The sequence below is a fragment of the Hydra vulgaris genome, chromosome 09 (genome assembly GCF_038396675.1).
Source record: "Hydra vulgaris chromosome 09, alternate assembly HydraT2T_AEP".
In the NCBI taxonomy this organism is placed as follows: Eukaryota; Metazoa; Cnidaria; class Hydrozoa; order Anthoathecata; family Hydridae; genus Hydra; species Hydra vulgaris.
The window spans coordinates 57470001-57484572 of record NC_088928.1 but is presented as its reverse complement, the minus strand read 5'-3'; positions in this window follow the sequence as shown (position 1 = coordinate 57484572).

Sequence of the window (14572 nt, the reverse complement as noted above, 5' to 3'; positions counted from 1 at the left end):
AGATAATGTTTTTGAATGCTTCAGAGTTTATAACTTCATCCACTTTTTTTTCGTAATGACCGCGACGATCTTTGAGCATTTGAAAAGCGTTAATTGTTCTTCTAATCAGTTGATCTCCCCTGGCAACATTTATATTTCTAGCTTTAAGGGCATTAGATAGTAGAGAGCACTCCTGTAGGATGTCAATCATTAGAGCTAAATCTACTAGAAAACATTTATTTTGTAGTCGTTTTGCTATTCCAGATATTTTTTGGTTAGAAGAGAACAACGTATACAAAGCAGGGTAGCTCCGCCATACAGCAAATGCAGATCTTAACTGCTCGCAGCCCATCTTGGTCCTAACACTCTTCCAATCTTAATTATATCCAAACTAAGCTTGGTTTTTATTAGATTGATGAAAAATACAATATATTTTGTCCATGAAAACTTTAAAATGATTAACCTGTTTGATATCTTTTATGGAATCATCTAAAACAAGTTGTAGGCAGTGATTGAGACAGTGCCAAATAATAACATTTGGAAACATCTCTTTCATTTGTACGCTGACTCCAGATTTACAACCGAGCATTACGCTAGCACCGTCAGAACAGAGTCCTATTAAATTCAGTTTTAAATAATTTGTATCAAATCCAACAGCAGGTAATACACCCAACAAACATTGAAAAATAGTATTCGCATCTTGTGCGTCAAGTTTCACAATATCTACGAATATTATTGGGGATATTTCAGAAGATGCTACTGTAGAAGATTCTACTTTGATGAAAACTATAAGCGTTGATTTACTGGAAATCAATAACAGTACAAATTTTTAAATTATTCCTAATAATTGATATAAACAATTCTTTTTTAGTTTCTTGCGCGATATACTCTACTATCTTACTTGCACTATGTCGAGAATGAAGTCCGGTTCCCATGTCCAACCCGTTTTTTACTTGAAGCTCTATTACACTTTCTATGTCTGAAAACGGACGATTTCTTTTCGCTAGACTGTAAACAGTGTTGAAGATTCTTGTAGTAGAACTAATAAATTTTTCGTTCATCTTATCGATGCATGCTGTAAAAGTTTGTTTTTTTAAGTATCTTGGCATGTTCAACAGCTAGTTTGTGTGCTTTTGATACAAAATGTTCACTCATTTTTTTTCTTAAAGATGCTTGTTGCACTATTTTGTCTTTTCCCGATGTCGTAACGTTACATTTTTTCCATTCCTGAGATATTAGTTTTGATTCCATTTTTAAACAATACTCACATACCAATTTCTGATTACTGACAAATAGCCCATCATATTTAATTTTAAACTCCTTCAACTGTTTTGCATTCCAACAGCTTGGTAAATTATTATTGTCCTCATTTTGGTAACTAGGAATCTCTAGTATTTCTTCCTGTAAAGTTCTTGAAACTGCATCTACCTCTGTTCGACCTGCTATCATTACTTAATGATGTTTCCTCTCTTATTTTTTTCGAGAAATATGTGGTTAACATATTTTGTCTCTTCATCTACAAAAAATAAAATAGGTATTTAAAAATTCATAAAAAGGTGAATATCAGACCAAAGTAATAACACTACAGTGTTGTTACTTTTATAACACTCTTTTAAATTACATTTATAGTTTGTTACATTTATAATTTATTGTTTGATTAACAAATAATCAAGCTATTATAAATAAAAATAATTTGGTTAAGTAATTCCAAATTTTAATTAAAGTAGTAATGCATCTAGAAAAAATACAATGGATATTTAAACAATGTTAAAAATCTCAGCAACTGTTACGAATACATATTTTTGACGCTACACGTGCATGTTAATGCTAGCATTTCTAAACTGTTACTAACGGTCCGGAAAAAACGCGCGTTAACTTTAAAATCAACCAATGAAAACACTGGTAATTTACATATTAGGCGAAATCTAAATAAAAAGGGGAATGGAGGACTAATTAACTGAAAGATTTCAATAAAGTAAAAAATTAGAATCGCAATGAAAACTTGATAAAATATTCAAATTGTTTATATAAAATTGCACCAAATGGTAAATAAATTTTATTTAAATAATTTTTTTTTGCCAAAGTTAAAAAATTTTATTTTCGCCTATTTTAATAGCCGGTTCGCACGAACCATAGAATTTACATCTAACGGTTCGCACGAACCGGTATGAAAGCATCCCTGCAGCATATTTACATACTCCACAAGGCGATAGCACACATGCGCCCGCGCACGATTTTTCGTACTTTTTTATAAAGAAACATTATTTAATTAAACGTGTTTTTTATAAACGTGTTTTTTATAAAGAAACATATTTAATTAAACGTGTTAAGATCTTCCTTTATTCAGATCTTCCTTTATTCAGTGAGTGTTGTCGTCTACTAATGGATGTTGGTTGAACATGAATCATTCTGCCTTTTTTATATCTTTCTCTAGTTAAAAAGGCAGAAAATTGTGTTCCTGATTTAAATTGTTTTTTTAAAGTTTCAGTATATTGCTTAACACGTTTAATTAAATATGTTTCTTTATAAAAAACACGTTTATAAAAACACGTTTAATTAAATAATGTTTCTTTATAAAAAAGTACGAAAAATCGTGCGCGGGCGCATGTGTGCTATCGCCTTGTGGAGTATGTAAATATGCATCCCTGCATATGTATATGTATGTGTGTGTATGTATGTGTGTATGTATGTATATATATATATATATATATATATATATATATATATATATATATATATATATATATATATATATATATATATATATATATATATATATATATATTAAGCCACTGTCATGTATATGATAATACTTGGCTCAGTGTGGGATTTATGTATTATGGATATATCATTCGTTTGCCACAAAAAAAAAAGTCAAAAAACTTTTAATCTTTTTGGGAAATACAATAGAAAATCTTGGAGATTCCACATGTCGTCACTTAAGGTCCGTAAATAAAACGAAACTTTCATGCGTTTTTAATTTTTTAAACGTAGATACATTGGAAATATACAGCAAATGCGGAAATTTGCGTTCTATAAAAAAACTATTTACCAAACTAAAACGTAAACTAATTGTTTTAAAATATATTTTAAAATATTTGTTAAACAAATATTTTAAAATATATTAACTGTAATCGAAGAACAATTTCTTGCTTTATTTTTTACTTATAATAAATTCATATTGTCGTATCAGCATGAGCTCAAAAAAACTTGCGAATCTGCGAAGGTTTTAAACAAAACTCGTATTAATAGTGGAAGATTTGCTGGAAAAGCTTCTGATTTACCCGTGAGTGATCTACCAACTTACAAACAGCTCATTCAATACGGTTACAAGATTGAGAAAGAATTATTTAATGGATAGAAAATTGACTCAGTATCAATCGTGACAAAAGTCAATAGTGACTTGCAAAAACTTTGGTAAAGAGTTAATCCAAATCTTCCTCTGATAAAAAATAAACCATTAAAAAATAAAATATCCAGAACATTTAAAAAAGTATTATCTGCAGAACGAATTAAATCTAAAAACAATAAGTCCAGTATAAGCTGGCTAGAAAAGAAACTGGAAACGTTGTTTGATTTGTCTGCTTTGCCGGTGCGATCTCCCAATTATTGATGACTGCAAAGATAGGTAAATATATATTTGTAAACATTTTTTAGTACAATTTGTTTAATGTTAAGTGAAAAAGATTTTATAAGGGTTGATGAAAGTTTACTATCCTATTCCCCTCGCCTTCTACTAAGGTATTAAGGTAAAGTCTTTATCCATAAACTAAAGAATGTAAGCCTATATAATAAATAGTTTCTATATTGTCTTGATTTTATAGTAAAGTATATACATTTAGACAAATCGGCTGTCGGAAAAGCGACTGCACAATGAAACACATAGTTTGTCTCTGTAAGGAAAGCAGAAAGGTATATCATGCAATTTTTATCAACATTTACTGTTAGAATTGATAAATATGGAGGGTTGGATAAAAAAGAGCCGCAAGTCATTTTAGCATTTACTGCTTATTTACGAAGTTATGGTCAAATGATTAGTGATCATGAAATTTGATTCATTTTATTCGCTTTAAATTTTAATACTTTTAAATTTTAAAATACTTGACTTATTTTAGGTCCCCGTTCTGGAAAGAGAATATTTAAAGGATCAAAGCTGCAAGATAGGACCAAAAGGAAGTTGGCAGTTAGGCAACGTGGACCAAGTGGATGCAACTTGGTCCACGTTGCATCCACTTGGTCCACAATGCCAAAATGTATATTAGACAGGAAAAAGAGGCCACTAGAGAGCTAATTAGACAGAGAAGTCTTCAAACAACATCAAAACTCGAGTCAGACGGTAATTTTAGTGCTGGATCTTCAAGTTTAGATACAGCTGAAAGTGAAGAATGTGAGGAGCAAATCATAAGTAAAAGAAATTACACAGACTTATCTAATTTAGCCAAGGCTGCAATAAGGTATGAAGTAAGTGATGCTGCTGCAGCTGCAATAGCAACAGCTGTGTTAATTGACTACAGAATAGTAACTGAGAGTAAAAAATCTCAGATAGTAACGTAATATAAGATTTTTTGTGAAAAGGTACGAGTGGCTAATTCAATTGACACAAAGCATTGTCAAGAAATTTCACAAATAAAAGTAATTGGTGTTGATAGCAAGAAAGACAAAAATTCATTAGTTTATGTGATGAAATACAATAGTAAGGGACCCTTTCTTTTATCGAACTACCAAAGATGAACATCACCTCACTTTTACTTGTGAAAATGACCCTTTCTCTGGAAATTATCTCATTATCAACTAACTCATACTATAATAGAAAATGGTAAAGGTAGTACTATGGCTTCAGCAACGTTAAATGTGCTTTCTGAATATGATAGTATTAAAAGCTTGGAAGCGATTGTTCTTGACAATACAAGTTCTAACACTGCGTAGATAATGGTTTAGTTGTCAAATTAGAAAAGCTTTTGAATCGTAGCATTCATTTAGTTGGTTGTTTACTTCACCAGGATGAGCTATCTCTTCGTCATGTTATATCTGAAATAGATGGAAAAACTAATGATCCTAAAAAGTATAAGGGCCCTATTGGTGAACAAGCGTCTGATACATTCATGCATGAAAACCCATTGGTTCAGTTTGTTCCTATTGATTTACCAGCGTAAACTTTATGAGTATTGCACTGGAATAGCTAAAGGTTCCATTTCTGTCAAGTATGCTAACAGGAAACCTGGTCCAGTCTGTCATGCACGCTGGTTAACTCTTGTTGTGAGAATTTTGATGGTTTATACAAGAACCGAGATACCTACACATGATTTAAACTGCATAACAAAGTACATAATACAAGTTTACTGTCCTATGTGGTTTGCCGTTAAAAGTTCAGCGCATTACAAAGATGCACCAAGGCTTCTCCATAAAACAATTCAATTAGTCAAGAAACAGGATAGCAGAATTAAAATTGTTGTATTGAAAAATCTTCAGGGTAACTCCTACTGCTGCTGTCAAGAAAACTTTCTTTATGCTATGCTGCTAGACGATGAAAAAGTTGTAAGAGACCGTGCTCTTAATCAAATCTTAAAGATTAGATTATCCAGGGAAACAAATCCAGATTTCAAACCTAAAATCAAAGCTAAGACAGTTAAGACCTTAAACTTCAATGCTAATGTTTGGACCGAATTAATTGAGATTTCTTCGATACAAATTGAACCTCCTACGTCAACTTTTATATCTTCAAATGAATTACTACAAGCTATTCAAACCGGCAATAAACTTTCTCTAACTGATTTGCCAAACAATTCTCAGTCGGTGGAAAGAGCTGTAAAACTCACATCTGAAGCTTCTAAAAAGGTTTATGGGCGGGTAAAGAGACATAACTTCATTCTGGCTAAAAACCAAAGCAGAGCCGAAAACAAGAGAAACGTGAAAAAGTCAGAATATCGTGTAATTATCTCAGAGTAATTTTACAAACTTGTTTTTACAACAATTTTACAAACTTGTTACAAATGTAATATATTGTATTTAATGTATATAAATGTGAGTTTAATGTTCTCTTTTATGAAAAGGCATTCCTAAAATGTATTATAACTTCAAGCTTGGTGTTACTTTTATTGTTAATGGTCTATAAAAACGTTGAAGCAAGGGTGTTATGTATATAAATACCTATGTAAACTCAAAAGACCTAACCAGAGCTAGCGCAAACAGATAGTAAATAAGGGTGTGGGGTAGTGACTTTAGCTAACTTAAAAACAAAAAAAAATAGGTACTTGATCTCTGATCATTGCTGAATAATATTATAATTAAAAGCTCACTAGCTTTAATAAGTTCATTGTTCGGGGAGGAGTGTCATACACCCATTTTTTAGACTCTAGCCCCAATAATTTTTCCAACATCGATAGTTTTAAAGAAACTTTAGTTTCAATTGACTTGAAAACTTGAAAATCGGTTCATAAAAAACTATATTATATTTCATAAATATCTGCGACTGAAACTTTTTCAAACCCTGCCTCGTTTTCACATGGCATTAGCCAATGAGATTTCATAAAACATTGTGAAAACGAGGCGTGACATGTAAAAAGTTTCCGTCGCAGATATTTTTGAAAAAATAAGTTTTTCAAAATATTAAATTCTCTTTTTGAAAATTTGATTCATGAAAAAATGATTTTGCATATAATTTAAAGCTTGTTTTAAGGAGAATCAATCAGTGTGTTTCATAAGTTCTATTAGTGCGTTTTAAATTTAAAAGTCTTAAGTGGAGTATGACAGTGTCAGATGAGATAATTCGCGTCTGTTCACTTTATGAGTTCAAACTTGGAACCAAAGCTGCAGAAGCTTGTCGTAAGATATGCGCTGCTTTTGGGGAAGGTACCATAGCAGAAAGGACGGGTCAAAAGTGGTTTAAAAAATTTTCTTCTGGAAATGTAAATCTTGAAGATAAACCAAGATCTGGAAGACCATCCATCGTAAACAACGAGGATATCAAGCTGGGAATCGAGCAGGACTCCAGTCAAACATGTTAGAACCTTGCCTTAAGATTTAATGTGATTGATGAAACTATTCGTTTACATTTGCACCAATTTGGAAAACGCTGGAAGTTGAGGAAATGGGAACCTTATGAGTTGGGTGAAACAAACAAACTACAGCGCTTAATTATTTGTTCTTCATTGCTTTCCCGCCACAATTTAGTGCCATTTTTTGACCGGATGTTGACGTGTGACAAAAAATGGATTATGTACTGCAACAAAAAACGAACATATCATTGGCTAGCCAGTAACGATCCAGTACCAATGACTCCTAAACCAAGCATTCACCAACAAAAGGTTTTACTGTGTGACAAACTATTACTGCTGAGATATACCTAGACCAATTGGACAGAGTTTCGGTTGCTCTTCACCAAAAACAAGCAGCTTTGGCAAATAGAAAAGGTGTTGTATTCCACCAGGACAACGCCAGACCGCACACCGCAAAAATCACGCGGGAAACTCTAGCACGTTTACAAATGGAGATTCTACCTCACCCTCCGTATTCACCAGACCTTGCGCCAAGCGACTATCACTTGTTTTTGGCCCTGGATAATCATATGAGGAATCGACAGTTTCGAAATAGAGAAGATCTCGAAAATGAGTTAATTCAATTTTTTAACTACCAAACTCAAGACTTTTATAAAAATGGAATATACCAGCTTGTTTCACGATGGGAGAAAGTTATTCTTGCTGAAGGAGACTATTTTTCAGAATAAACTTTATTAAAACTGTTTTTATGTGTATTTATTTATGGATCTGCAAAACTGCACGAACTTTTTTGGTTGCCTGATAAGTATATTTTATAAGCATATAGGGTATAAGCTGCTACTGTAAAACATTAGTTTACATTTTCTTTTTGCAAAAACTTTAATGTTTAACTCTTTATAATCAACAAGTGGGTATAAAAATACCAACAACGTGTTTGCAACAACCCTTGTAACATTTTAACAATTAAACTTTATATAAAGTACTTCACCAGTAATTCAGTTATTTAATTTTAGAATTTTCAAGCATGGAAAAGCAATGTGATCGGCATTACTGTAAAATTATGAACATATGTTAAGGACCTGAACGGAGTAAGAGTTTTGAAAGTAAGAAACCAGTCTTATAAAATGTGAGTTAAATAAAAGCTTTTTAAAGTTGTTATTAAGGTGCTCAAAGAAGATACGGTCTTATTACAGAGCACCGCAGAGGAATTTTTGACTAGAAAGTGTACGTGCTCAGACATTGTTCATTTTTGCGGAAAAACAGCAAAAATAAGAAGAAAAATTTTTTAGAGCTTAGAGAAAAATAATAAAGTTGAATTATTTATTTCTATTTAACTATCCACAAACACACTTATGTATATCAGCAACTTCTGCAATTTCAGAAAAGGTTTTTATTACTACCGGTTTTGTCGTCACTGCCAGAAAAATTACGCTGGCGGTTGAAAATGCTGAGAAGATTGTTTCATATAAAAAAACATTAAAAATTAAAAATTAATTTATGGTTTTTTTATAGTGGTTTTAAAAACCTGTCATTCTAAATTCATGAAATAATTAATCTCCAAAACAATTTTTTTGTTTTAACCGAAACCAAACCGAACCGATCAAATAAAATTTCATATCGAACCGGAAAAAAACTGAATTGTTAGTTTTAAATTTTATTATCAAATCGAAAAATACAGAACGAAAAAAAACTTTAACCGCGTGGCCTTATTAACTGGTAGCCTAGCACAACTGCATATAAATTTTGTATTGAGAAAGCTTCATAGACCAGCGGCTTTACAATTTACGAGAAATGTAGATTTACAGATGTTTTCAAGTTTACTTTAAAATATATATTATTTTCTTCCGTTTCTCTATATTAACTATAGAAAAAATTTCATTACCAAAACAGACATTATTGAAGTTTTAAGATATTTGAGAGCAAATATTGTTTCATCCAAGTAGATTTTTGTACCTTTCACATACTCTGACAAGTACTAAACTAAAACGAGTTTCCTGTGTTGATATTAACAAAAGTCACTACTTTATTTATTTTGAAAATTTGCTTTGATTTTTCATTTGAATTTTTTACATACGCACATGCCTCAATCAAAACTAGCAAATCAGACTGTGCATCAGTTGGATTCGCTGCAATCAGTGCTTATTCTGAACCTGTGTAGGGTTTTAAATTATGCATACGGATGGTGCTGGTGGTGGTGCTGGGGTTTGGGATGAGATAAAACTTTAAAGAATTTTGGATGGGCATAATGTGTATTTTTTGAAATAATTTATATATGTATATATATATATATATATATATATATATATATATATATATATATATATATATATATATATATATATATATATATATATATATATATATATATACAGAGAGGCTTTTTATATTTAAAAAGAAGCTGTCAGCAAACTTTCTCTAGAAAAAGCCTAGTAAAGTCAAAATTCTATTGTTTTGCAACAATAAAATTTTTCAACTAGCCAATTTGCTTTAAGTTTATAATTAATCTGTATATAAGTTATTATAGTATTATTAATAATATTTAAAAATTGTTTGCTTTTTAAAGGTACGAAGTTCAAATTCAGAATATCTCTGAAAGTATTTTTCTCTATTTGTTTCTCTCTGCAGTGCCCTTTTAATTCAAGCTTCGTATAACAACAACAAAAAAAAAGAAGAGAAAAACGCGTGCGCACTTTATAAAATGCTTCCTGGACTTCACGGCAATAAACATTTAAACAAAATATAGTTATACTAAATTTATATAGATTTGAATATATGTTAAAAGTATATATTTTTATAATGAATTGAAAAATATACTTTTATATATTTAAAGTATATATTTTGTGTCTATTTTTTATATGTTTATAAAGATTTAATTATTTGAAATAGGAAGTACCTAAAGTTATTAAATTATATTAAAAAAGTTTTAAATAGTCTAATGCTAAAGTCTATGCTATTGGCGTAGATTTCGGCATTTTCCTGAAATTTGGAATTTTTCTAAATATGTATTCTTTTCAGTTACTTTCATTACTGAAATTTTGAAACTAATCTTTACAGAAAATCTTTTTCGTTTTTAACCTATTTCTAAAACTGTAAAACGTTCAAAAAATGTGAGAGCTCTAAACATGGTATGGTCGTATTTTTGGAGCTCCTAAATTCACATTCCCGATTACACAAAAAGAAAAAAATCTAATTATACATTTTGATCCAAATTAAATTGAATGTTTATTTTAAAAAGTAGTTCTCTTTACCAGGTGGTAACTGCGGGAGTTTCTCGAGAGTATTCTTATTCATCTTTTCAAATCACGTTTGTGTCTCAAGTTAAAGTTTTTTTATTTAGAGGTTTATTGCAAATAATCAGAACAAAGACGTCAAAATTCAGACAAATAATCAGAACAAAGACGTCAAAATTCAGACAAATAATCAGAACAAAGACGTCAAAATTCAGACAAATTAATCCCAAAAAAATTAGTCGATTTTCTGATAATTTATTTTAATTAAAACAATTTATTAGAATATTGATTTATAAAGTTATAATAATCTAATATAGAAATACTTTTATTTTTCAAAACGTGCTTGCAAATAGACATTTTTTAAGAAAACTTAAAAAAATGTTTTGCTATTTGCATGACATTTTTTCATTTTTGCTGTTCTGTTGATAGTCATAAAAAATGTTTGTCTCAAGAATAAATTATTAATTTAACGAATTAAAGAGTTTTTGGAATCTGGATTCATTTTAAAAATAAATTCTCATTAATGAATTTTCTAAACCCTTGGATCACGAGTGATGTTCTTAAACCTTCAAAAAAACAAAATGTTTATTTAACAAGTTTCTTAAAAAAAACCTTTTAAAAATTAAGCTAATTATAAAAATTATTCACGGCTATTTGAATTTTTAGGCGCTCAAAAAAATATTAATATTCTGAACAATTATTAATCTGAAAAAACGTGCCATATTATTAAACTGGTAATCGGAAGAAAAAAATTTCCACAGAAATTTACTTTCTGAAAATGTTAAAATTAATAAAAATTGTATTGTAAATAAGTTAGTGGCTGAAAAATTTAATTGAAAAACCCTTAGCGGCTGAAAAACTTAATCAGTTTTTTTTAAATAAAAAAAAACGGATTATAAGACAATAGAATGTTTCTCAAGGGTCAGTTTTAGTTTCATTTTTATTATTATTATTATTTTTTGAACATTATATTTTGGCGTTAAGGAAATTTTACAACCTACATGAATTTACAAATAAAATTAATAAATCAACATCTGTGTGTAACAAACATCACTTTGATTTAATTTTAAACTCATTAAGTGAAATATTCTTTTCGGTAACAATGTTTGGAAAACTTTTCCACAAAAATGGCCCACGATTCTGAACTGAATAAGAAAAATATTTTGAATAAGATTTAGGTACAACAACGTTGCTTACGGACAATCTTATAGAATACTTATGGTGTATTTTTTCTAAACAAGTTTTAAAATTATTTGGAGACAACCCACATTTTGTTTTATTCATAAACTGTTAAACTAGATGGATGTTAAGTTTGAGAATAATTAAGGCACCAAGTCTACGTAAAAGAGGTTCACAAGGAACAGCTTTACAAGTTCCAAATGCAGTTCTAACAGCATGTTTTTGCTTGCTATACAGTTTTCTTAACTTAGTGTGATTAGTACTTGCCCATACCATATTTCCGTAAGTTAAATAGCTAAAAGAAAAATATAAGTTTTTCAAGGACCTGAAATTTAAAAATATTTTTGCTTTATAGATTATGCCAATGTTTTAATGGAGTTATATATTATTTCCATGATAGATTTTCATCAAAATTCGCTCCTAAAAAATTAACAGAAGTTTGCCTTTTGATGTTAGTTTTATTTATTTGGAGATTGGGTACAATAACATGTATTTCTTTAGATTTGCTTGGTTTTTTTTTTTAACATTCAAAGACAGTTTGTTGCATATAAACCACTCATTTACTTTATTTAGTTTTCATTGACTACTTTAAAAAATGTTTCAACACTTTTAAGAAAATAAAAAAGATTAAATTCATCAGCAAATAAAACAAAATTTAATAAGTTTGATATTGAAGATAAATCATTAATGTATAATAAGAAAACTAAAGTTCCTAATATAGAACCCTGTAGAACTCCACAAGTTATGGCATTTTTGGTTGTTTCTATATTACCACAATGTACGTATTGTTTTCTGTTAAACAAGTAGTTTTCAAACCAGTGTAAGTTTGAATCTTTTATTCCGTAATGTTCCATTTTTTTAATTAGAATGGAATGATTTACGGTGTCAAAAGCTTTTGACAGATCAATGAAAACTCTTAATGTGAAACAATCTTCTTTAAATGCATTAGATAAATAGTTAACTAATTCTACTACTGCGTGATCAGCCGAATTTTTTTTTTTGAAACCAATATCTCATTTATATATATTTTTCGAAACCATTTCTCATTTATATAAACGATATAAACAAAACTTTTCAACATTTCGAGTTCAATTTTGTTTTTGTTTACTAAGCAAGAAGTTGCTTAGTAAACAAAAACAGGCTATAATCTCAATCATAGATCGTTTCTCCAACACTCAAATATTATTTAATGAACTCGATATTCTAAATGTATATAAACTAAACCCTCATCATATTTTTATCTTCATGTTCAAACTTCATAAAAAATCAATTTTAGTTCACTTTTTGAAGAAACAAATTACTTATAGGGGAGGTGGGGGCATAATAGCCCCCTAACGTTTGTAATAATGTTATCTAAAAATAAAAACGAAAATATGTGAAAGTAAAAACAGTTTATTTAAATAATCACATTAACAAACTTTAAATTGCAACAACAATAAGGAAAAAAATAAAACGGTTTTTGAAAATGTTATTACACATAAATTACACTTAGTGAAAAAAAAGTTTGTGGCCCCATTGTGAGGCACAACCGGACCCTCACAAAAATCCCTTGTACGTTTAATTTGCACGCACAATAAACAGTTAATTTGCACGTGCAATGAAATTCAATTCGATTGGAAACTTGAAATTTAAGAAACTTTTAAGAAACTCAATATTCCCAAATGTCGTTAGAGAACTTATCAATGTAATACATAAGTTTGCACACCAAAAGCACTGTTTAAAAAATAGTCACAGTTTCAATGGTTTCATTTCTCAATTAATTACTATCAATTTTTATAACTGAAGCAGCTTTTATTATGTATGGAATGTTCCTATTATTTAATGAATGTTCTTAACAATTTTCTATTGTATACCATTTTTGAAAAGTTTAGACTTTAGTTTTTTTTAGCTCAAAGTTCTGAGTATTCTTAATTTCTGTAAATACGTTTCATAAAATATTAAACAGTTATCTTGCAACATTTTGGGCCAATATTGAGTAATAATTTTGCATATTCTATAATATTGCATATTCTATCATGTCAATATTACCAGAATGTGTATTCAATAAAGAAAGCAATGGAAAATCTTTCCTAATAATTTTTAATGGTGGTATAATGCATGCTTTGATTAATTGCATGGAAGTATAACAGTAAAATAATGCTATAACATTAAAATAATATCTATCAGTATTTTCTATTTTCTTCTTTATTTTTTTTAAGTTCTTTAAAAACCAAACCGAACCAAACAGATTCTGCATGATTTTGTAAATAAGTAGGAAAGTGTTCCAATATAAATATGTAGGGCATTTTTATAACTATTACAAAACGTTATGTAAAGATAATAGACAACTTGTAAGATATTTTCATTTAAGCTCTCAGCAACTTTATTAAATAACATCTTGTAAAATACAATATGATAATTAATTTTTAACATTTGGTAGCTACATATTGTACCAGCAATGTATTTAAAATTGTGTACTCAGTATTTTTTTAGTGTTTACAATATTAAACATTCTGGAACAGAATGACCAGATGACTACATGTAATAGTAATTTTTCCATGGTATTTGGAGGTAGAATGGGTATTGTTTATAATCTTTTATTAAAAAGGATCTTTTAGCATGCTCTTCTTGTTTTATTAATCAGGATTTTTAATTAGCTTTTTTAATTGTTTTATTAAGCAGGATCTTTTATCCTGCTCTCCTTGTTTTAAAGTACTTTTTTTCTTGAAATCTTTTTGCACATATAACAGATGACTTAGTTGAAATATAGTTTTGCATATTTACAAATAACTTTATCCTTTAAACTTTTTATGGTTCGTAAGTTGTTATTGAGTTTGATTAAAAATTTTGTAACTTTTTATGGTTTGTTGACATTAAATGTAAATAAAATCAAAACATCTTGTTTTAAATCGTTTTATAAATAGCCAACGACACAACATTCAATATTTTTTGTTCTGCTAATAGAGCCTTTAGTTTATATTGTGTAAATTATACAATTATACAGTATAATTACTACACTTTAATTCAAAACCGCAAAATACTGGCCTTCTATTTATTCTGCTTTTGGAATTTTCGAACCTATTTCTTGTTTCACATTTTCACTATTTTTCCGAAAAGTCCCTTTTCGATATTATTCCTTTTTTCACAACTTCGATCTAATTCCGTTTTTTGAATTTTCGATAGTATTCCTTTTTTCACAATTTCAATGTT